Raw genomic sequence first — 25,000 nt, forward strand, 5'->3', positions numbered from 1 at the left:
CTCCGCTCCAGAAACTCAAACGCACTGGAGCCCTGCACAACAAATCTCCGCACCATGGGGGATCGGGCCTTCTGCTCAGCTGCTCCTCGACTGTGGAATGCCCTCCCGGACCATCTGAGAGCACCACAGTCGACTGACACTTTTAAAAAGGGCCTAAAAACCTTTTTAACAAGGCATTTGCATAGATAGAGATGTAGTTGTTTTATCTTTTTTAAACTTCTACTGTGCCTGCTGACTTGATTTGAAGTTATTCATTTCACTGTTTTATTATTATTGTTGTTTTCTCTTTCTTTTTATGTTTTTAATCCTGTAGCACTTTGAGATTTGCTTCAAATATAAAGTGCGTTACAAATAAAATGTATTATTATTATTATTATTTATTCATTTTAATTCCCCCAAAAATCTAAAACATAAATTAAAAAAAGTAAGTAACACGGCCACCTCACATATTAGGAAGGCAGTATGAGTCACCAGAACCAAGGACAAGTGTTTTACCACGGTTCTCCGTTTACTACTCACTATGGGATATCAGCGCCCTCAGGCGATGAGACAGAGCAACACACACGCTCCCGGTGCCAATACTGATTGGCTAAGGGTATGTCACGAGTCCGGAAGACCCGGGAGTATAAAGCTCCCTCGTGACGTAGGCTCTTCCTCTTTTCTCCACTCTGCAAGCGAATGCACAGAAATTCACACACAAGAAGCAAGAAATTTTACAACTTAACCCAACGCGGAATACAGAGTATTTCCCCACGGGAAAATCCTTGCGAAAAATTAAGTTTTCTCCCGGAACTTATTTAAGTATTATTTGTTTGACTATCCTCTCAGTTTTCCTCTTTTCCTGGTCATTGAATTAGCCGGTAGCTTTTTCATTCATTCAGCGGCTAGGCTACTGGTAGCAGCTAGCTAGGTGCTACTAGCCAAGTTAGGCCGCTGTGTTTCCAGACCAGGAATGGAACCACGAGGACCTGCGGACGACCGAGCTGTAGCCTCCTCGTCGCCGCAGACGACCCCCACCGCGTCTGTATCTACTGCCTGGGGGTCGACCATGCGCTCACCGCTAAGGAGCGCCAGGGCGAGAGGGACGAGTGCCCAGGGTGCTCGTCCTTCACAAGCCAGCAGCTCGACGCCCGGCTGGACAGGGTAGAGACCCTGGTCCGCTGGGTCAGGGACGACTCAGCCGGAGCTTCCGCCGCCACCGGCACAGGGACCCCAGGAGTGCCGCCCGAGAAGACACTCATGGGACCCCCACCGGTGCCGACGCCGAAGATGAGGCGGCTAGCGGCGACGACGCTGGCGCCACCCTCCGCCGCTGCCGCTGCGCATATATCGCCGCCGCAGCTAACTAGCAGCGCCTCCACCTCCCCCCGTCGACACTACGACTGGGCTGCTTCGCTGGCCGACAGCGAGGAGTCACTGGCCTTCGAGGAGCTGGAGGACGAGTTGGACCTCGCGTCTTACCAGGAGGTCCAAGAGGTGTCCATGGCGAGCGCCGACGGGGTAGGCGGAAACCCCGAAACCGTCGAAGAAGTGGTCGTCGAACCGGTAACGGCGGTGTTCAAGCGGGCCATCGCCAGGTGCGGTTTGGTGCAGCCCGTGGAGAGCCGCAACGCCACCGCTACTGCAGTAGGTTTCCAGGGCTTGGAGGCTCCACCAACACGGGTGGTGGAGTCCAAGAAGCTCCCTGAAGCGTATGGGTTCAAGACGGCCTTGATGAGCTCCTGGGGGGATCATCAAGACCCGCAAAGGCTAGCCTTCCCCATCGACCTAATCTCCGCCAGGGACCTGGGGCTGATCGAAGTCCCTCCGATGGACCCGGTGCTGGCAGAAGGACTGGAGGACATGCAGTCAGGTACGGTGGTGCTTGGGGGCGCCACACCGTCCTTCTACAATGAAGAATTGAGAAAATCCTCCGCGGCGTTGAAAAAGACCTACGCCGCGGCCGGACAGGTCGCAAAGACCCTCAACGCCGTCACCATCCTCCAGGGCTCCTCTGCCGTGCGGCTCGCGGAGCTGAAGGAAAAATGGGGCGATGACGCGAAGGAGCTGCATCGCTTGAACCAGCTCACCATCTCCTGCACCCAACACGCCATCAATTGGACTGGCCGGGTGTTGGACGACTGCGCGACCATCGAGAGGGTGCGGTGGCTCGACCTCGCCACCTTCACAAAAGTCGCGCAGAAAATCGACGCAAAGAAAAAGCTGCTGGCCCTTCCACTCACAGCAGGTAACCTCTTCTGCGGGGCAGAAAAGTACCTGAAGGACTCCACGGAGTCGGCGAGGGCCCGGAAAGAGGCAGCGGCGGGTCTTTTGGCCCCGAGGTCTCCCCAACCAGGCAGACCCCGCCAGGAGAGGTCTGCCTTAAGGGGGAGACTCTCCTCGCCTCGCCAATACAGCGCCAGCGGCAGCTCCCGCAACTCCTCAGCCCGTCCCACCAGAGTGGAAGGGCCCATGTCGCTGGGAGTCGGCGACGTCCGTCGCAAGGACCCCCGCTCCCCCCCTCCCCCTTCTTCCCCCAGATCCACTCGACGCGGCGGCGGGAGAGGACGTGGTCGCGGGCAGCGTGTTTGACATTTGCCCCCCGGTGTTACCGGTTGTTCGGCTGCCCCCCCCACATCCACACGGACGTAGTGGGGGGGGATTAGCCCCCCTGGTCACCTCGGGAAAAAGACTTGGCCTTTTCATGGCCCCGACGGAAAACAAGCGACAGAAAGTAACAGTGTTACAGAGCCAGGCCTCTGCTGTTTTAACTTGTCCACATGTTGTTTGCCAGGGTGTTTGTGTGTCAAGTGTGTTTCAAATAAATGTTCTGAAAAATACAAAACCTCTCATTCTTTCACCCGCCTCAGAGCGGCGATGCGGAGGGACCCCCTTGGGGGGGCCCCTCCGTATCAATGCCCTCCAACCATAAGCCCACAGCGCTTGGACAGTCCCTTTGGAGACTGTCCAAGCGCTGCTGGGATGAATACTGTGCATGCTATGAACAAGACAAAAGTATTAAATCCATTGCTAATTCTAAACGCCAATGTACAAGGGTCACGCCAAAATTCCATTTTTACCATCCATCCAGCAGAGGTCGCCAGAGGCCCACTGTGAGAAGGAAGGTTTACAAAATGGCGGCGCGGGTCGAGGGTCACCCCAATGTTTACAGCCTGCCGTGCACCGTGTCACGCCAGCCTCTGGAGGGCAACAGAGTGCCTCCGTCAGTAGAGGCGGATCCGTCGCTTCCTTTAGTCAGGCCGAGGGGCCTAGACAAGATGGCGGCGGACCTTGTAGGCAACAAGGGGATAGTGTGGAACACTTCCGCACTAGGCCACGTGATCTCTTCACGCAGAACGTCAGGATCGACGCGACCTCCTTTGTCTCTAGCGAGCTCCACAGCTGTAGCTCCGCTGAGCAGAGTTTTAGCGTCTCCGGTTCCCATGGTCACGGTTTCACGACCAGTGAAACTAACGACGGCAGCATCCAGCAACAAGCCTCTCGCTCAATGCTTGGATCAATGGAAACTTTGCAAGCCGTCCCCTAGGGTGCTGCGCACCGTTCACAAGGGTTACAGACTGCAGTTTGCCAGGAAGCCGCCCATGACAGACAAGGTATTGTACACTCGAGCGTCGGGCCAAGCGGCCAAAACCTTAAGAGAGGAGGTAGCCTCCCTTCTAGACAAGGGCGCGATAAAGAAATTATCTCCGGATCAGAACCGTCTGGGGTTCTATTCGGAATATTTTCTGGTGAAAAAGAAAGGGGGGGGCGTAAGACCCATATTGAATCTGAAGGGACTCAACAGGTTCCTGCGGGTTTTTCATTTTCAAATGCTAACGACCGTGAAGTTATTACGCACGGTGCGTCAGGGCGACTGGTGGACAAGTATCGATCTGAAAGATGCTTACTTCCACATCCCAATTTATCCCCCGCACAGAAAATTCCTGCGCTTCGGCTTCGAAGGGGAAGTGTACGAGTACATGGTTCTCCCTTTTGGTATGTCGTTGAGCCCACGGGTGTTTGTGAAGTGTACCAACGCGGCCATTGCTCCACTACGGAGACAGGGAATCCGTCTGTCGACCTACATCGACGACTGGTTGATAGCCGCAGGCTCGGAGGAGGAGGTGGCACGGCACACGGCCGTGGCCATCTCCCATCTGACGTCACTGGGTTTCACAATCAACGTCAAGAAGAGCGTTTTGGTTCCGTCCCAGCGGGCCACCTTCCTGGGAATCTCGCTGGACTCGAACACGCTCAGAGCACGTCTATCCAAGGAGAGGATAGACAGCGTTTTGGCTTGTGTGAGATCTTTCCGCCTGGGGCGGAAGGTTACTTACAAACAATGCATGCAAGCAGTAGGTCTCATGGCCTCAGCCATTCACTTAATCCGCTTAGGCAGGCTCTACATGAGACCCGCTCAGAGGTGGCTGAGGGCCCTTCGGATCCCACCCACCTCAGGTCGTCGGCTTGTGATGGTGTCTCCATGGTGTGTGGAGGCACTCAGACCATGGTCACTAGCAGCCTTTCTGTCCCAGGGGGTCAGTATAGGAGCTGTGATTTCGTGGAAGGTCATCACCACGGACGCCAGTTTGACTGGGTGGGGTGCCGTCCACGAGGGCAGGTGGACCAGGGGACTGTGGGATCCGACACTGCAGTCGGCTCACATCAACTACCTGGAACTGCTGGCGGTTTTCCTCGCTCTGAAACATTTCGAGGCACAGATCTTGGGTTGTCATGTCGCGGTCAGAACGGACAATACGACAACCATGTGTTTTATCAACAAGCAGGGAGGCTTGACCTCCCTGGTGTTGGATGGTCTAGCACGCAAGATAACGTTTTGGTGCGAGTCACGGCTCGCGTCCATACGGGCGTCTCATGTACCGGGCCTCCTGAACTTCGGAGCGGACTTGCTGTCCAGGGGCGGTCTCCGGTACGGGGAATGGTCACTCCACCCGGTAGTGGCGAAGGATATCTGGCGCAGATTCGGTCACCCACGGGTCGATTTGTTTGCCTCCGAAGAGAACGCGAAGTGTTATCGGTTCTTCTCAGTGAAGAGGTGGCTACCATCCAGGGTGCGAGGGCCATGTCCACAAGGGAAGCTTACGAGGTCAGATGGAATATGTTCGCATCTTGGTGTCTGGAGCAGTCACCAGTGGTGGTGGCTGTCCAGGCCCCGGTGGGCAGCATTCTTACTTTTCTACAGGGAAGGCTAAATCAGGGTTTATCCTTCTCGACGGTGAAAGTATATTTGGCTGCCATTTCGGCTTGCCACCTAGGTTTCGACGATGGCAAGACGGTGGGTCAGCATAACTTCGTGCGCCGATTTATGAACGGCGCCAGAAGAGCTAGACCGGTCAACAGGCCACTGTTCCCAGTCTGGGATTTGACGGTGGTGCTGGAGGCACTGTGCCGTCACCCGTTCGAGCCTTTTGAGTCTATGGACCTGAAGGTCATTAGTCTAAAAACGGTCCTTTTGGTGGCCCTGTCCACGGCTAAACGGGTCAGTGACTTGCATGCGCTCTCGGTGAGCCCGGAGTGCATGAATTTTCTGAACAACGACAGGAGGGTTTTGCTTAAACCAAACCTGGCGTTCGTTACAAAGACCGGGGTGGTGGCCCCAGATCCGGTTGAATTGGTGGCTTTTCATCCGCCTCCCTTCGCTTCGGCGGAGGACAGGCGGTTACATTGCCTCTGCCCGGTGAGAGCCTTGAAGCTCTATTGCCAGAGGACGGCGGCCAGTCGCTCATCGACACAACTCTTTGTCTCTTTTGGCGTGGGGGTTCAGAGGAAGGCGGTCACCAAAGCGACGCTTTCTAGATGGATCCGTGATGCCATTAAGCTGGCTTATGTGAGTAGTGGTGTCCCTGTCCCGGGGGGTCTGAGGGCCCACTCTACTAGAGGCATGGCTACGTCCTGGGCTCTCTACAAGGGAGCTTCGATCCAGGAGATTTGTGCGGCTGCAAATTGGTCGTCACCGTCGACTTTTGCGGCCTTTTACAGTCTGGACGTGGCGGCGTCATCAATGGCGCACGCTGTCCTGGGTGTGGCTGCTGCCTCCAGGTCAGTGGAGGATAGGGAGTAGGCTTGGGGCCTTTTCTCCATATCTTCCGACTTCCTCTTTAGGTTTCCTTGGGACCAGCAGGGCTGTGTCTTGGGGATAGGGCCCTGCTCCTCATTATTATGAGGCGGACTGTGTCTGCCTGTTAGTGAATAAGGCAGACTCTAGAGTCTGTCAGGGCCTACTCTTGTTATCTATCCCGCACCCCAGCCCGGTGGGCTGGGGGGGCGCCCAGGGGCCGTGAGGTCGTGGACCTATGGCCTGGGGGTCTTAGGTCACGTCCGGGGGGGACGTGACCTAGGAGCTAAGGGGCGTGCGGGGTTGTCAGGGTTGTGTGGCTCATTACCTCAAGGGGGGTTTATGAATCCCATAGTGAGTAGTAAACGGAGAACCGTGGTAAAACTAGAGGTTACGAATGTAACCCCGGTTTTAGTAGGTTCGGAGTTTACTACTCACCAGACACCCCTTTCTGTGCGCATTTGGCATGCAGAGAGGAGAATGTTAAGAGGAAGAGCCTACGTCACGAGGGAGCTTTATACTCCCGGGTCTTCCGGACTCGTGACATACCCTTAGCCAATCAGTATTGGCACCGGGAGCGTGTGTGTTGCTCTGTCTCATCGCCTGAGGGCGCTGATATCCCATAGTGAGTAGTAAACTCCGAACCTACTAAAACCGGGGTTACATTCGTAACCTCTAGTTTTCGATGAGTACTCACAAAAGCCTGAGTAAATGTTAAAATGACCCCAAACATAATTGAAAGTGAAATATCCCTTTAAGTCTCTAAAAACCATCACACCGAAGCAGTGAATGATGAGTATCATACCACAGTTCCTTCTGACTTCACATTTTCAGTGAGAGGACTTGACTGAGAGGAATTTTAATGAGTGCCAATATCTCCTGGTAACAGCACTCAGACAACTATTAAAGTATCTAATAGCTCTATTAAAGTGTTTACCTAACTAGTGCAGTAGCCATCAGCAGGCACTATGGACTATGAAGTCAGTAACCGTTGTAAGAGTACTTGGATGCCAGTCTATGACGTCAGTATTGCGGCATCAGTCATTCAGACATGTCTGATGCGTCAACTTGGGAGAGATCGGGGATCATATTTTTAAAGGGACACAGACACACAGACACAGACAAATACACCAATACTGTAGATAGATTATACCTAGCAACAGCCGCCAGCTGTCAGAAACAACATATTGTTAACCAGCGTCAGTTTGCTGCTGAGAGGAAAATTATTACAACTACTTTGTCAAATGTACTGGCTTTGAACAAATTAGTTTTATTAATTACATTTTTGATGATGATAAATGAAACTAAAACTCAAAACAGGCTGAATCCACGGCTTGCCCCACTTACAGTTCAAACAAGGACCTGGAATTGCTAGAAAAGGATAGGAATGAAGGAACTGCTTTTCTTCATTGAATAAACTTTCACAATAATCTAATCTTTTCGCCATTGCATTTACATCCAATCATAAATATTGATAATGAAACTGTGGTATAATGGCAATAATACATGAGGGGACATGCTATATCATGAGTGTTTGTTGGGCAGTAGGCATTCATGTTTATTGATTAAATATGCCATGCTTTCTAAGCATAAATTAAAGAGATAGTTCACCCCCAAAATGACTTTTTTTTATCGATTAGTCACCCCATGGAGTCTTGAATTCAGTTTTTGACGCATTCCTAAGCCAATAATTTGATGACCGGTGGCGGCTCCGGTAGGAGTGTCAACTTTGAGTCTCCTACCAGAGACATTAGCATCTTTCCGCCGGTCATCAAATTATTGGCTTAGGAATGAGACAAAAACTAAAAACTCTCGATAAATTCAAGGCTTCATGGGGTGTGTAATTGATAGAAAATAAGTTCTTTTTTGGGTGAACTATCCCTTTAAGGAATTTGTGCTACATGGATGAGCCTGCATGATCTTATCTCCTATCTTCTTACAGTGAATGAAAGTGTATTGGAAGAATTAGGCCTAAAGCATGTTACTTAACGCAAGTAAGTATGCATATGCAAACGGTTGTACACTGCCAACAATGTTCCTATGTTACTGTGTGTGGAGGTAATAAACAGATAAAGTTGGTTCAATTTAAAACTATAGGCCACTATATTGTGAAAAATAGAGCAGAAGAGAGCACAAGTCGAAGGAAACAGCTTCATCCTATTGTTGCCTGCTATAGAAACCCTCACTGCAAGGAATGTCAAACTAGCGTTTCAAATTTCAAGTGAAGCATTTTATAATGCAACAATGTGTGAATTCAACTTATAACATGAAGCGTCTACATACTTATATGTTAAGTATTTTCAGAACATACTGTCCACTGCTCATGGTGAAAGTCATCAGGGGTAAAAAATAATAGGTTGGCCATATCTCAGTAATGAGCCGATTTAATATCCAACGTAATAAAAGTGCATTGAGCCGAGTTGTTGATGTCTGCAAATACAATTGCATGTGATGCCCACACGCCCACACCCCCCCCCCCACACACACACAAAACCCCTGATCTCAGCACATTTTCTGATGGTAAACCAGCTGGCGAGCTGCTTAACCATGCTGGTCAGGCTTTGAGCATTAGTCTACATAACATAAATGCATACACATACCTGAACACACACATACACACACACCCACCCACCCACCCACCCACCCACCCACACCCACACACACACACACACACACACACACACACACACACACACACACACACACACACACACACAGGGCTGTAAACATTATAGGCATATCTTCCCATTTCCTCTGCAGACCAGGCTGGAGAGCAGTATGTCTTCTTGGGGGCCGGGCCCTTCACTGATAATAATCTCCTTTACACTTCACACTGCCATGGAGATGAATCATGGTGGACGGGCTTGCTGTGCATATATGATAGCACCTCTAATGCACCATACGAAGGCTGGCTTTTTTATGACCTGTGTGAGAGTATTTGTGTGTGTTGTGTGTTGTTTAGAATCATGGGGAGAAAAGGCCACAGTTCCTGCACCGTAATGTCAGTTGATTATGGCTGCAGGACTGCTGATAAGAACCTGTGGACGTATAATACTAAAGCAATAACTCACGACAGGCTGTGGTACAGTATATCGTGATTTTACTCACATGTTACCTCCTTATTATGCTCTGTGTGTCTTGATCTTAACATTTTCTCTGCTCCCCAGAGGATGCCCCCTTACTAATTTTGGTGACCGCATGGCGCTTCATCTACTGTGGCACCACCTTAAGGCAAATACGAGATCCCCAAATCTACTGGGAGGATTGCCATGAAACGTGTTTGAAGCAAACTCATGCTCCCCAGAGAAAGAACCCTACTGCTTTTGGTGACCCCATGGCATTTGCTCTAGCCCAAAAGGAAGTTTGTAGCATATATAATATATCTCTGCTGTTGGGCAGAAACCAGCTGTGTCTAAAATATTACCAGTGCACAGCTCTCAGTGTGCAGTGGTGTACTGGTCATTTCCACAGTGCAATGAAAGAAAAGCCATGGAAACATCATTTCTCACAAGAGCAAACTGATGTTCTTGTGCGGGAGGTGCAGAGTCGTCAAACAGCAAACCTACACCACCTCAAACAGACTGCCAAGGGGAGATGATGTGAAATTATCTTGGGAGGAAATTACAAAAGCCTATGAGAAGCGTTTATCAGTGTAAAACCCAGTTCATGAGCCAAATTCGTAGTCGACAAATGAACTATGCAGACAGACGTCTGCAAAATGGCTGCATGAACCTACTAGCAAGGCGCCTATCCTTGACATCATAGGCAAGGCTGTGGCTGTGGACTGGTATTATAGTTATTATTACTGAACACACTTGGAAATACAAGACAAAATTAAAGATAATATGTTAGATAATAATAAAAGATAAATGTGTGTCTTTACCTCATATGGTTACTTTGAACAAATGTACTGATAAATCATATACCAGTTTTATCTTAATGCACAGATGTACCTGTAAGAGTGAGTGACAAATAAACCCCTTTTGATTCTATCTGGATTCTTATTGTTGTCGTTATAGTTGTTATTATTATAGTTGTTGCTGTCCACCTTGTGTCTCCCTCTCTCCTTCACCACAACACAGTTGAGGCAGAGGTTGACCTTGAAGCCTGGTTTTGCTTGAGGTTTCTTCTTGTTAAAGGGAAGATCTTCCGTTGCCACTGTCGCTAATTGCTTCCTTGGGGAGTTGGGGGGGCGGCCGGATATTGTGTCTCAAGACAACTTGTGATTTGGCACTATAATAAAACAAAATATTGAATTGAATGAGTTGAGCTGCCCGTTTTATAATATAGCTTTAAATACAGGTATGTAGTGGAAGGGAAACTGATATTCATGAAAGCAGATTAATATGATTATTTGATTTATTTTGGTTTATTTGATTTGACAGAACAGAATACATATACATATGCATATACTAGTTCTTTTCTGGGAAAGGTAAGAAACCCTAGGAGGGCTTATAGGAGAACTTCGCCGTTTACATTACACACAATTTGAAGCTAATAAAAAAGGAGAAAAAAGACTAGTGGTTCGTTGTGAAATTAAAAGGTAGACTAGCCACAAAGATATTCAACCTTACACCACTGCTTAGAAGGCTGCTGAAATGTGGTGCACTTGCTTGTATGCTGTGTTTTATTTCCAGGCTTTTCAAGCCTATTACTGTGTGTTATTAAAGGGATTGTAGGCAACATTAAGCCTACATTTTAAGAATATTTATATATATATATTTAGCATTTTTTCCCCTCTATCAGCCACTATATAATGATGCTGGGGTGTTTTACTGCATTGAAACACAGTCCTCTTTCTGAAATCCGTATACAATTTATGTTTTGACATCCGGGTATCCGGGACGTAAATGCATGGACGCGCATGTGCGCGTCCGTGCGCGTCCGTGCCCGTGTGAAGTGTTCGGGTGAAACCGAATGGGGCCGAGTGGTGACACCATTTACGTGTGTGTGTGTGTGTGTGTGTGTGTGTGTGTGTGTGTGTGTGTGTGTGTGTGTGTGTGTGTGTGTGTGTGTGTGTGTGTGTGTGTGTGTGTGTGTGTGTGTGTGTGTGTGTTTAGTGTATTCAGTACAATATGTAAATGCATGTGTGACACAGAGATAGCTTATTGGTTTTTTAAATGTGTATGCATACTCAGTCATGGCCCCAAGGACAAATCCAAACCCTGTTGACTTGCTCAATCTTCATACCTTCTGTTTTATTCAAGTCTTTGCCAACCCACGGAGAAGGAGAATTATTTTCATTTAAAGACATTTTGTAAACGATGCTGGCAAAGTGAAAATTAAATATGTTTTCGACACAGGACTCTGAGAAACCCAAACTGATCTAACACTTATATTCTGTTCATTATCTGGTTAGATGTCCTCTGTTGGGTTCTGTGTTAAACTATGGCTTGCTTTTCTTTTGTTACCAGATATGATATTCTCTCATCTCTGCCACTATTGATGGGAATGTATTTGTGTGGGAGAGAAAGAGGAAGGGTAGGGGAGGGGTAGGTAGCTATTCAAACTTGGTCACGACTGAGAGAAATAGCTATTGATAGAAATGAAAGCATAAAGACTGGAGGAAACTGACCATTGGTTGAGCAAAATCGATTTTTCTAAAGAGCTTAAATTGTACTTACGTAAGTGTGTAACGCAAGTGAGGTGCATAATGTAATTTATTTTCAATATTTGTCTTCTGTGTGTGCGTGTGTGCCCCTTAAATGCAAGTAAGAAAAATATATATTACAAAGATAAATGTTTTCACAAATCTGTTTTTGATGTAAAAAATAACATTTATGAAAATGTATTATCCCCCACATATTGTCTTCAGTAGTATAATTATCTATCACATACCCAGCCTTTACTGTCATGGGTAGGAGTTGTGATAAGGGGACCAAAGAGGGTAATACTCTTGAGCCATATAACCCAGAGGGGTTAAGACAGCAGAACAACCAATCAGCACTACTAAAGTGGCAAGGCAGGCAGAACTGAGTAACCTCTGCTTAACCTTCAATAGTGGAGCTCAGCAAGATTCATTTAAGGAACTCATCATGTCAAAGTTTCTGTGGATTGTTTTGCAGAATTCACGGCTGAGGAGACGCTCAAGTTTATCTGTGCACAGACAGAGGAACAAAAACATGGAGCAGAAAACAGCGACTTTTGATATCTCTCAGAAAGGCAAGGCACACGAGCAGGAACTTGTTATGCAACGTTAGATTCTTTCACAATGCCGCAGGCTTGGCCGGGTGACGGTGGGAAGGCGACAGGGTTTTATGTTATTTGTTGCAGCACTAGTGACTCCTACAGGTGGTCACCTGGTCCAATGCCTGTTCAGCGGGGAGTGTGACTAGGACGGATAGCATGTTCCTCTACACTTGCCATGCCCTCGCTATGAAACTCCTCACTGTCAGGGGAAAAGGTGTTTAGCTCCATGTATAGAGTTGTGGTTGTCTACAACACCCTCCCCAGACCAACAAGTGGGGGTTAGCTGCAACAGGGATGAAGTTTAGTTCATTGTTTGTGGGGGGAATTGGGAGTAAAATAGAAAAATAACACAAAAATGTATAAATGGCTGCCTTTAGATATTACTAAAGGCTCCATATAACTGATTGTTACTTTAAAAAAACCTCCTAAAAAGTCCTCTAATACAGTGGTTCTCAACATGTGGGTCGGGACCCCCATGATTTGGGGGGGGGGGGGGGTCCCCAGAAGATAGTGAAGTGACAATTTAAGGACTTTTAAGACCTTTTTAAAACCTAAAAAAAAAGACCATTACTGCATCAAAAGTAATCAACAAACTATACTATAAAAACATTGGCCAAATTGTCAAATTACATAAGAAATAAGCAAAACATTTCACAATACTTATCTGTGATAAATATTGTGACAAACTCCTACAATTCCAAGTGCTTGTCAGGCTGGGGGGTCCCCAGTTCAAATAGCACGATTATTTTGGGCGGTCACGGCCTGAAAGGTTGAGAACCATTGATCTAATACCCTGGGTAATCAGGGATTCTGTGGACTGAACCCTGAACAATGATAAGTTGATCCCCTGTTGCCTCATTCGCTCTGGCTCCCAGAGTTCTGTTCCAAATCAGCAGCTTACTGCTAGACCGTTAGCACAGCACGACTGATGCTTTGAAGATGCGAGCCGCATGCCTCATATTGAATTCCGATTGGGTTAGGGAAGCAATCTGAATAGCTGCCGAGTCTGACAGTCATGTACCGGAATAAAAAGGGCAGTGATGAAAAGGAGAGAGAGACTGCAGAAAGAAAGAGGAGAGAAATGCATAAACAAAAGGTGTAGAAACCAATCAGCAGAACTTGATGTGAGGGGGGAAAAAAAGGAAGGGAGCATAGCTAGAAATAGATGGAGAGGAATAGGAGTGGAAGGTAATGTATAATTGAGGATCGAGTTCCACAAGGAGAAAGAGAAATGGAGCTAAAAGAGATATACAGTAGAGATAGAGAAAGGAAGCGAACTAGTGAGATTACAAAAGGGAGAGGGAGAGGAAGGAAGGGAGGGGGAGAGAAAGAGAAAGGAAGGAGAGAGTGAGAAAGGAAGGAGAGAGTGAGAAAGGAAGGAGAGAGAGTGAAAAAGGAAGTGAGAGATAGAGAAAGGAAGGCAAAGAGAGAGGTTAAAAGAAGGGAGAGAGAAATTGCCCCAGAGGGGACAGGAAAAGTGAGAAGAGGGCGAAAGCAGGATGCAGGATGTTAGAGGAAGCCTGTCTGACTTCAAACGAATGGGCTTGATAAAGCAGCCTTTGACATTCGGGGCCATCAGAGACAGAGGAGGTGGAAGGGGAGTCAGCATGGAAAAGAGAGAATATGAAGAATCCCTTTGATCTGCCACATCAGGAGAAGTACAGTACGGTCCAATCTCGACAGACACCTATCAAACGGAACCGTGGCGGATGTCAAGAGTCAATGTTTACAGCCAATTTACACTGTACACAATATTGTGGCAAAGCAGCTATGATGCGCATATCATGTGCAATTTACATACCGTATGTACGTACTGTATGTATGTACATATTTTACATATGCACAATCGGAAGGGAAAACACATCGACATGATCCATCAACTTGAAATTACATATGATCAACACGGATTTCCACCTCTGTCTGGCCCACTTTAGAGACCCAACAAATCACAGTTTCAGATCACCCAGGGTAAGAGAAGCCATCTTACATCAATGCAAATGAGCTGCGCTGTAGCTGGGGATGATGCATGGAATTGGATTTACCATCTTCAGAAACTCAATGGCGATACGGGCAGTCACTAGTCACACGGATCTACTCCACACCACCAACACACACATTACAGCTCATGAATGGCTTTAGGAGAAGGCATTATGGTGGGCTGCGATGAAATTGCCCCATAGCCACTGCTTGCCTATGGTGAGTAATGAATGAGTGAGCGCGTGTGTGTGTGTGTGTGTGTGTGTGTGTGTGTGTGTGTGTGTGTGTGTGTGTGTGTGTGTGTGTGTGTGTGTGTGTGTGTGTGTGTGTGTGTGTGTGTGTGTGTGTGTGTGTGTGTGCGTGCGTGTGTGCGTGCGTGTGCGTGCACGTACGTGCGTGCGTGCGTGCATAAGAGTAGTACAGAGTGTGTGTGGGGGTGTGTGGGTGGGGTTCTCTATGAATCAAATGAAACACACACACACACACATTCCCTTAACACGGTCAGCCACCTATATACAGTGTATACAGTATGCATGCATCTCCCACAACCCTGCACGGCATGCTACAGTATTGTCTAGGGACACAACGTGGTGTAACTGAGCCTTGGATAGAATGCGAGTGAATCAAATCACCTGTGACTCAGAGGCACAGGTATACATGACACTATACATATCCAGGCTGAGATAAGAGGCTGATGCTGCAGATCAGCATATGATTACTTCAGGACTTCAGTGTGTGCACTGCATTCCATATTTCCACGGGGAATAGGAGGAGTGTTTGCTGGCACAAAGTTAATTTGTATGCGTGTGCGTGTGTGTGTGTGTGTGTGTGTGAGAGAGAGAGAGTGTTAACCCATTAAGACCGGGAACGCATCTGTGTCATTTTAAGATTTCTTTGGGCTATTAAAAAATAGCAGATATACAAGCTCATAGCGCAGCACAGGAGTGCACTATGAGCTGTTTTTAAAAATCGAAGAAGCAAAGATTTGAGTTCGCTTTAAAAAATATAAAACTCAAAAGATTTGCACACATTTTCACGATGTTAAATAAATAGCAGATCTACAAGCTCGTAGAGCGGTACTCGGTGCCGCTCTACGAGCTTGTAGATCTGCTATTTTTGAGTAACCAAAGAATAAAATGATGGTTATAGCTCAAATCTAAAATGACACAGATGCGTTCCCAGATTGAATGGGTTAAGTTTAGAAAAAGAGAGATCGAGTGTGCATAAATCACTTCATTGTGATGCTTAATATTTAATCTGACGGACGGACGGAGAAGCAGACAGATAGACCGAGAATTTACCTGAGTGAGTGATGCCTTGGCTAGTTCATGGTAATGAGACCAGAAAGTGCCGAGGGCAGATGAGTATCTGACGCTCTCCCTTGACTCACACAAAATATGCACAATTGTACATGAACGTGAGCAAATGAAATCTTTCAAACTGTTGTGCACCGTTGACATCAACAGGACTAAACCCTGACACCAAGTTTAGGCAAAGAGCTGATTACATTCCAGACAACATACATACAAATACTTAAAAAAAGCCTGCTCTGATAGACCACAATAGGAGATGACAGAATGTCTTTGTATTGGTATGGGGGAATAACAAGTGTATGTACAGTGTGTGTGTGTGTGTGTGCGTGCGTGCGTGCGTGCGTGCGTGCGTGCGTGCGTGCGTGCGTGCGTGCGTGCGTGCGTGCGTGCGTGCGTGCGTGCGTGCGTGCGTGCGTGCGTGCGTGCGTGCGTGCGTGCGTGCGTGCGTGCGTGCGTGCACGCAAGCGAGAAGGCTTGTGTGTGTGCGCGAGTGAGTAGTCGTGTGTGTGTGTGTGTGTGTGTGTGTGTGTGTGTGTGTGTGTGTGTGTGTGTGTGCGCGCGCGCGTACCCACGGGCACATGTACACGCACGGCTAATTTGTAAAATCCACAGTGACTTAATCCTTACGACAAAATGTACTTCACAACACAGAAGGTAGAAACCTCTAGCAATGTAAATTACTTGTACTGCAATGAATTAATCATTTATGATCACAGATGATAGATGCTTGGCAAAAGATCATACCGCCAAATGCAAAATCCAGGGTAATATAATGTTTTTGTAAAAAATCAAATAAAAAAGGAGACAGGGAGTGCCTGGTGGTTCAGCCAGTTAGTGGGCAGACCGTATGCTCATTGTGAGTGCGAGAACCCGGGTTCAAATCCAACCCCCCCTCTTGTCTTGCATCTTGTCTCTATTATCTCTGCCATTCTTTTGCTGTCTCTCTATACTGAACTATCTGAAATGAAGCATTAAAGTGCCAGACAAAAAAAAAAAAAGTTCAAAAGGAAGAAGACAGGGATCTTATTCATCTATCTATGTAACTGTTAGTCATTGGGGAAAAGAAGCTATTGAGCCGTACTAAAGCACTCTCTCTCTATAAGCTTGGCATTGCTGCTGTGCTGACTGAAGTGTCCTGAAAGCACAGGACAGCAGCAAATTAGCCGAGACACACTGCACTGATGGACTTACCAGAGGACCTTACACAACAGCCACTCAATGGAAACAAAAGCCGTGGTCTGACTGCTGAACTCCCTTTCGCCTGGCAGAAAAACAAATCTTATAACCAGTCTTTGCTGCATCTCCTCTGCCTTGTCTACAAGGCTGACACGTTCTCATTACAATAGATCGGCCTCCATTGATTTGCCTTTAGAAGCTTGAGAGTGGGGGAAAGGGCCCCATTGATTTTCTAGTTTACAGTGAGTGTATGCGAGGGTTTTGAGCTCAGGGTGGAGTAGAAGGCAGGACGAGGGAAAATGCTGTGTGTGAGTCTGTACTGTACTGTATGAATGCGCGCACGGGCGTGTGTGTGTGTGTGTGTGTGTGTGCGCGTGCGTGTGTGTGTGTGTTAGTTTCTGCTAGCTAGTGTGTTTGCGTGTGTGTTTGGATCAGAGATATACAGGGCTATTTGTCTGGCCTTTGTGGCAGCTCACCTGTCATGACACTATAATTCAAGTGTCAGCCTGTGTCGGCCCCAGTCATTTATCAGTCAAACGTTGTGGTGGCTACACCACCCAATGAGAGGCTTCTGCCATTGGCAGAAATTGGGAAAACTACTTGGTCAGTTTTAGAGTGACTAGAAATGCTGAACACAGACTGCACAAGGGTCTGCACCAGAGTCTGCACCAGGGAGTGTGGGTTTCTATTACAAAATAATGTAGTACCAGTTGATTCTCAGCTCACCAAAAGAAATTAATTGTCATTGTCATAATCAAGACAAAATGAGATGGCACATACTGTAATTTCATCACTTTAAAAAACTATTTTATTCAATCTTAATTAACGGTAATAGTCTTTATTTATATAGCACATTTCATACAAAGAAATGCAGATTAGAGTGCTTTACAATCCAAAAATAAAGATGGAAAATACAGAGTGGAAAAGAAATTACTATATACTATTTAGTAGCATAACAATTATACCACTGTTAGTTCCAACCCCGCACTTTGATTGGCTGAGAGTGGCATAATGGTAGGCAATATCTCCTGATTACAGCACCACGCCTCATTTTAAGACCAACACACCCCTACGTGCAAATCAGCGGACGGCGGTACCTAGACAACATGGGCCGCAAAGCAGCGACACGTGGGGAAGATACCATAGCACTGGCGCTCAAATCTGTTCAGTGCTGGCGGAAGATAGTTCTCCTTTAGTTCTTTTCATAATATATTTCAGGTTGGGCCTGTTTCCGATTAAATCTGTACTGATGCACTCTCATCTGTGTGAGAATACAGATATTTTTGTGACGCCATTTGGTCACTGCTTTATCGGGACAATTACAGGATGCAATTGTTGAAGCTCGTCTACATTGTGGAACATCATGTTGTATTGTTTACTTATTCATATCATACTCTGTTCCTTTGTCTATTATGACTGGCACATCTTCTGATTACATAACGTAACCGGTACTAAATATTCTCTACGTGTTTAATAAACATCAGAAGAACTTGCCATGTTACACTGCCTGGTGTCATCTTGTTCTCCGAGCTCGCTGCTTGCCTACTAATTCAACTGAATCATCACTCACCATGCCTTCATAGAGGGGAAGCTCTTAGGACTTCAACAAAAGATAACTTAATTCACAACAGTTCTACCCCCAGTCCACATCACTCCAAGCCTTCTTGAACACAGAAACATGCACACACAAGTACGTTCACGGCACTGGGTAGGTACCTCTCTTTGAGCACCCCAGCAAAGAAAAAGAGAGAGAGAGAAAGAGGCATGTGAAAAGGTCAAAACATGATGGGAACCTGGAGAAAGAGACTATACTGCAGATAATATTGATTACCCATCGTATGGAGCTTGTTAAAGCCCTGAGACTATAGTGCAGACATACTGTCACGCTGTACAGCTGTTTCTCAACAAATGCATGGTTTGATTCAAACACTGACAATTAATGTAGCCGTTTCAAGGCCTGGACAAAACTATGCATGTTTATTGCCTCCTATAAATAAAGGTCTGATTAATTAATAATAAAGTCTGTACGGTATATGGAAAATCACAACATTTAAACTGTTCTGTAGTGTTTTGAATTGACGACTCCTGTGTCTTTTCATGTCTCGACACCATTTAAGGTTAATGGCGAGGTGCTGTGGACGTTCTTTTTAAACACTCCTGTTTGTCTACCTTCCATCATACTCTCAACACATCTGTTTCTGTACCACTTCTTGCAGGAATCATCCAGAAAATAAGTAGCTGAGTAAGATAGTAAACTGCTAATATTTGTAATCCAGAGATTTCAGGAGTTTTAGCATCTTAGATGTTTTGGCCTCTAACCCCCCCCCCCCCCCCCCTGTGCAAGTGCAATTTAAGTAAAACAGAACTTTCTTCCTTTTTTTACCCCTTAATTGCTTCAGGGATGTTCTGCGCTCGACGGCAGTGACTCAGTGGTCATCTGGCATGGAGAGAGCAGCGTTGTTTCTGTCTCCAAGCGTCAACAACAGCCCTGGACATAGCTTCCATTAGCAAATGTTTGTTTTGTTCATCCCTTCGCTTCAACACCACCACCACCACCACCCGCATGCCCTCCTTGTCTGTCATCTCATCTCTCAATTCTTGGGCGTTCAGTGATGGCTCTTGTTATTGCTGAGGAGTGCACAGGAGAATAAGTGTTGTCTCTTTGTGTGTGCGTGTGTGCGTGTGCGTGTGCGTGTGTGTGTGTGTGCGCGCGCACGTGCGTGTGTGTGTGAGTGCGTGCACGTGCGCGTGCACGCGTTTGAATATGAGACGCCGATCGTGAAAAATGGGGCAGGTGGCAGCAATTTATCAACACTTCAACGACACTTGCCGGCATTCTGGTGGAGGGAGACGAGGCGAGGCGACGCCATGTAACACGAACAGAGAGGGGGGTTTTCTGCGGCGAAGCCAGGCGTGATGAAACGGCTGCGGCTTTTCTCTGCAGCATGAGACAGAAGGATAGATGGATGAAGCGAGAGATAGAGATGAAGTGAACGAGAGCAAGAGAGAGAGAGCGAGGGGCAGGGAGGAGTTAAGGGTCTTTCCTCTGCGCGCTTTTGCCTCGCATCACAGAGCGGCTTTTCTCCCTCGGCGCCTCCCTCCCTATCGTCGCTCCCTCCCTCAATCCTAACATCCCAGATCACCCCCATTTAAGGGGCTGCTCTGCAAACACGCAGCCCCCACCCTCCCCTGTTGTTCTGGATGTAGATCGTAGCTCTGGTGGTGTGGTGACAGAAGACAGAATGCCAATAGAGGGGTGGTGGGGGGTGGAGAGGAACTCCTTCAGAGAGCCCTGTTGGCTGCCTGTCATCTATCTCTCTCTCTCTCTCATCCGTACCCAGCCTTACCCAGCACCAGCTTTTTATTCTTCACTTTTCCCTATCCGTTTCATCATCCAACCCCTTAAAAGACCCCCCCCCCCCACCCACACACACACACACACACACCAGAGTCCCAGTGTGTGCAGTCAGAGGGAAGACAGGCGCTGGGTTCTTTGCCAGCCTGGCCTCTTTCTCTGAACAGGCCCAGATGCTCTGAGCTGCCCGAGGCACGCTGTGCTACTCTTTCCCAACTGTGGCTCTGACAGGTGGGGTGGAGAGGAGAGGAGAGGAATGGGGAGGAGAGGGGGACCTCATCACAGATGGCATCTTTTATTTCTTAGAAATCATTAATACAGCGAATGAGATTGCCAGAAATCCGTTTAGTGTAGTTCCGAAAAATATTGACGACTTTGTCACCACAAAATAATGTTTTTTTTAATTATCCAAAGGCCATCTTCTCAAACTGTGGACAACTGATGGAATTAACTGAATATACTGTTCTCGCCACTGGGACTATGGAGGAACTCGCTCGTTAAAAAACAATCCTTAAAAGTGTTACTACTTTACAGTTAAGGGTCATAAAATACCTCAGGAGGTTAAATGGTTCCCAATATATATATATAGATTTTAAAAAAAGGGGGTAAGGGTTATATTTACGTGTAACCACGTCAGACATTCTGTACTGAGACGAAGAAGCTCACAAAGCAGCAAGCAAGTTTACCATACTTTACTGATAGAAGCACTGACAGCAACAAATGGGGGTTGAATTAAGGCGAGTTCAGAAGGGACGATGAAAGAAGAGATAATGAAAGGAGAACAGGTGTGAAGAGAGGAAGTGAGGCAGATGAGAGGAGGCTGCGGGGGATTCTCGTGCTGAGATCAATCAACCCATCACGTCTTCACTTTCAGCTTCAACACCAAATGAAATGGGGGATTTGTTACCTTAGGGCACCCAGGCATACGCTTTAACTGGTCACCTCATGCATGACATTATTCACTAAAACAAAACAGCCTGGCAAACACATACAGTAAACAGTAGGGGAGTGGAATACTAAGGGAATATCATTTAATGTGTGTTTTGGTAATAGTTTCCATCTGTTATGTCTTATCTTTAAAAACACAGTAGAACACACTGACATCCTGACATTGATAGCCAGGGACTGATACCATCGTCCTAGAAACAGACATGCTCACACCAACACAGCTACTGGGAGGCGCGTTGCATGCTACACATGACACAGAACTTGGAAGTGATGCTCCCACAACCCAGCATGAGCTGAACATGCATTGACAATCTCTCATCTTACAGCTCTTCTATAATAGGTCACGTGTACTAACACACACGTGGGGTATTTTGGGGACGTGTGCTGGTGTGGGAGGAGAGTTGCGTTAAGGGGTGTGTCATTTGCAAATCATCAATTTTGGGGTCAATGAGGACCACGATTTGTTGACAACTCTGCACCTTCCACACAAGATGAGGTTGGAGGGACTTTGTCAGTCCTTTGTGCCGTTTGCTATATGAGAATATATGAGAATGACTTTCCGTGACTCAGCAACAACTCAGCGTATTGTAACATCCACTCTGTCGTCATCTCTAACCTTACCTTGTTTGTACTGATAATTATGCTTGCAGTAACTGTGCTTACTTGCTTTCTTGTTCTGCATCAGGCAGGAGGATTGTACAGGGTGGGTGTATACAATCAATTATATACGTGTATATGGGAGAAATTAGGCTTGAGGCTTTTCTTCCATGACAATGTGAAAATGATCAGCACGCCACTGCACAGAGCACCTAATCCTATTCGCCTTCTCCACTCCAGAGAATACCAAACGTCTGTCGCCATGCCCCACCTGCCACACCATTGCCTTGCCTGTTTCTTCAAAACAGGGCCCATGCAGTCAGCCTGGTGTTACAGTATTCAGTGTTTTACAAATGTTTGAATGGTTGAATGGGAGAGTGAGGAACGCTTAATGTTACTACTTCACCTCCGAGTCCCAATCCTCCAGGCAATGAATGCTATAGTACTATAGAAGTGGACACTTCCTCCCCAAAAAGCCATATCCTTGTACCACAAAAAAATTTTTTACTATAACTTTTTATGTGGGGACTCCCAGGTTGGACCAGCACCTGCTCAACCCTTTACCTGACCTTTTGGAAATGTTTGAAAAAGGGCAGCATTAGTGGGTTTAACAGTATGAACTTTAATTGATTAATTAATTAACTGTCCCACTGATGGCTTAGTGCTCACTACCAGAGACAAGAGGTACTGTAGAAAGTAGCTTAAATGTAGCTTTAAAAAGTATGCAATTATCTGCGGGGTCAATATTTTAATGTGTATCTACTGTACGTTGAGAATGTAGATATCTGTACCTTTGCTGTCTGGCTTTTGTCTTCAACCTCTGATGGACATGTTGAGTAAGGGCAAGGTCCCTGTCCTTTTTTTTATAGTTTTCTTTTTTTTTGTCCAGTGTGAGTGATCAATAAAGCAAAATGGAGAGGAGGTTGGAAAGCATGGAGGAAAAGTCACAGCTTTACTGACTACTGCTGCTGAATCCACTCATATACGGTGTAGATCAACCCATCATCAATGAGCATTATGGCCATTTCTACAGCAGGAGTCACATCTCATGACTGGACAGTAAGCGGGAATAGCCATTTAAATAGAAAACTCTCAACTCTCTCACTTTAAACAGAAGTCTTCTCGTTATCTGGTTCTTTCTCTCTGCTAGACACATAGATTTTTGCACATTCTATCACTCTTCTCCCTCATGGACTCCTGCTGTTTTCCTCCTGTCTTCGGGTCTCGTCTTCTCCTCTCCTGCCACGCCATCTTTCATCTGACTTTTCTTCTTTTTCACAGGGATAGAAATCCTATTTCTGCCCAGAAGGGACACCGACGACAGAGAGTTATCAGGTCGTCTCGTCTCTGAGAATCTCACTCTAGACCAGTAATTCTCAGCCTTTTTAATTGCAAGGACCCCCAGTTTGATTATTATTGATTATTATCTCTGGGATCCCAATCAACAATGTAAAACCCTCAATATTAATTTAACTGATTGTGTACAAATGCAACCGGGTCCATTTGGTTCCACTTGTACAGTCTCAGAGTACAGACCCATAAGGGTCCATTTGGTTTCTAACTATCATTAAGCTGGGGACAACCATGGACCCCCCTCAAGGACCCCTGGGGGTCCGCCGACCCCATGTTGAGAACCGTGGCTCTAACCCAACAGCGGAATTTATAATATAGATGCTGACTATACACAGTAGAATCCTCAGTGTTAATTTAACTAACTGACATTGTAAATATGGACCCATAAGGATTGTACTGTGTCCGGTTGAAGGTTAGGTCTCACGTTTCCTATAGAATCAGTGTGGTGTGCGGCCTTGATCTTGGTCGGACAATGAGTTGTACATCAATAGAGAAACACCAGGCATAATGTAATAATGGTGTGGCCTCCCTGCTCAAGCTTTAGCTATCAATAATAGCAAGTTACTAGGCGAGCAGATTACAAACAAATCATGTTCAGCCTGGTATTTTCATCACTGAGGCAATAGAGCAAGCCTGCTTGCTCAGGGGAGATATAAATTAGAACGTTGACCTTCAGGCAGTACCACTTGTCAACCAGTAGTGGTCCTACCAGACCAAAGGATCTACAAACCACGTCAACGTCACTCTGACATAACCATAAACAAACTATGGCCACGTCATATGACAACATAAACATAAACAAACCACATCACTAGGACAACATAACCATAAACAAACCAAAGGCCACGTCACTATGACTACGTCGTCACACCCATGTCACTATGACTCAGCCATAACCATATATAAAGAGTTCCCAATGCAGCTATGCCCAAATACGGAGTGTTGTCTAATCTCATTGTGTCGCTATGGAATCAGGCGCAAACAAATCCAGAGAGAGATCCAGTTGTCCAGAGCCACTGATCCGACCGCTATGCCCATATATGGTTATTTACATATACTGTATGGGAATGGGACCGACCGACTTCAAACTCGGCGTGTGCAGCGGCAAGGACTCGAGGGAGTGTGGTGCACGCCGTCGAGTAGTTTGGATATGCAGTTGTCCAGACCCGCTGATATGGGCTTTCAAATATACTGTAGGGGCATATACTGATGACTTCAGGGATCTCCATATATGGGCATAAAAGGGACAAGGACTGACAGATACAGAGCTCTCCATATACTGTATGGGCATAAAGATACCATAAGATATATCTCTAGATGTGAGGCCAAACCTCTAGTTCTTGACACTAAACAGGCATTTGTATTGCAAGTGATTCGTTTTTTGCTGATGGGAAAAGGGAAAAGGACACATGCTGTGATTCTCCCTCAAGTTGCAAGCAAAGAAGATCTGACTGCTGCCCCCAAGAGGTTTTGCTGTGGCAGTGAGGGATGCTGAGGAGAAGGCTCACATTAAATCATTCACAGTCAGAGTAACTAACTGACGATTTTACTTTGTGATCATGGTCACATCAAACAATAAGGTTTCTTGTAAAGGACTGAACGTGACAACATTGCACTACATTGCTTAACGACTACAAACACATTTTTGTTTCTTGTACTGGTTGCTGGAGCCCTGACTGTCTCCAAAGCCCTCCTCAGGTCAAATGAAAATCTTGGGTAACTATACAGGGTAAGAATACAGAGCGAAAATTCCTGTACCACAATTTTATTTAGTTGACACTGACGCAGAGACACAAGTTACAGTTCTGCTATAGCTTCAATTAACAGGCCACATAATACATAATCCATATATGGAGATTCTATAGTGGACGAGCCTTTCAGAAAATCTCAGGGGTGAGGTGGAAAGGGTAAAGTTCGGTTACGGCCTAGAGGAATATGGTGCAGCCCTGCCTACTCAGCATAAAGCCTCTCTACTCTGTGTGAGTCTCTGTAGAGAGGTTGATCAAAGCAGAGGAGACCCGTTCACAGGATTCTGCA

At 46.6% G+C, this 25,000-nt stretch overlaps 1 protein-coding gene across 1 annotated transcript in view; it reads right to left on the reverse strand.

Annotated features, from left to right (window-relative positions):
• The window catches only part of LOC308101377 (endonuclease V-like), a 71,309-nt gene that overhangs the window by 15,643 nt on the left and 30,666 nt on the right, over window positions 1-25,000 (reverse strand). The gene's annotated exons all lie outside the window — the stretch shown is intronic.

This window comes from Gymnoscopelus braueri, assembly GCF_963280865.1.
Source record: "Gymnoscopelus braueri genome assembly, chromosome: 2".
NCBI classification, from domain to species: domain Eukaryota; kingdom Metazoa; phylum Chordata; class Actinopteri; order Myctophiformes; family Myctophidae; genus Gymnoscopelus; species Gymnoscopelus braueri.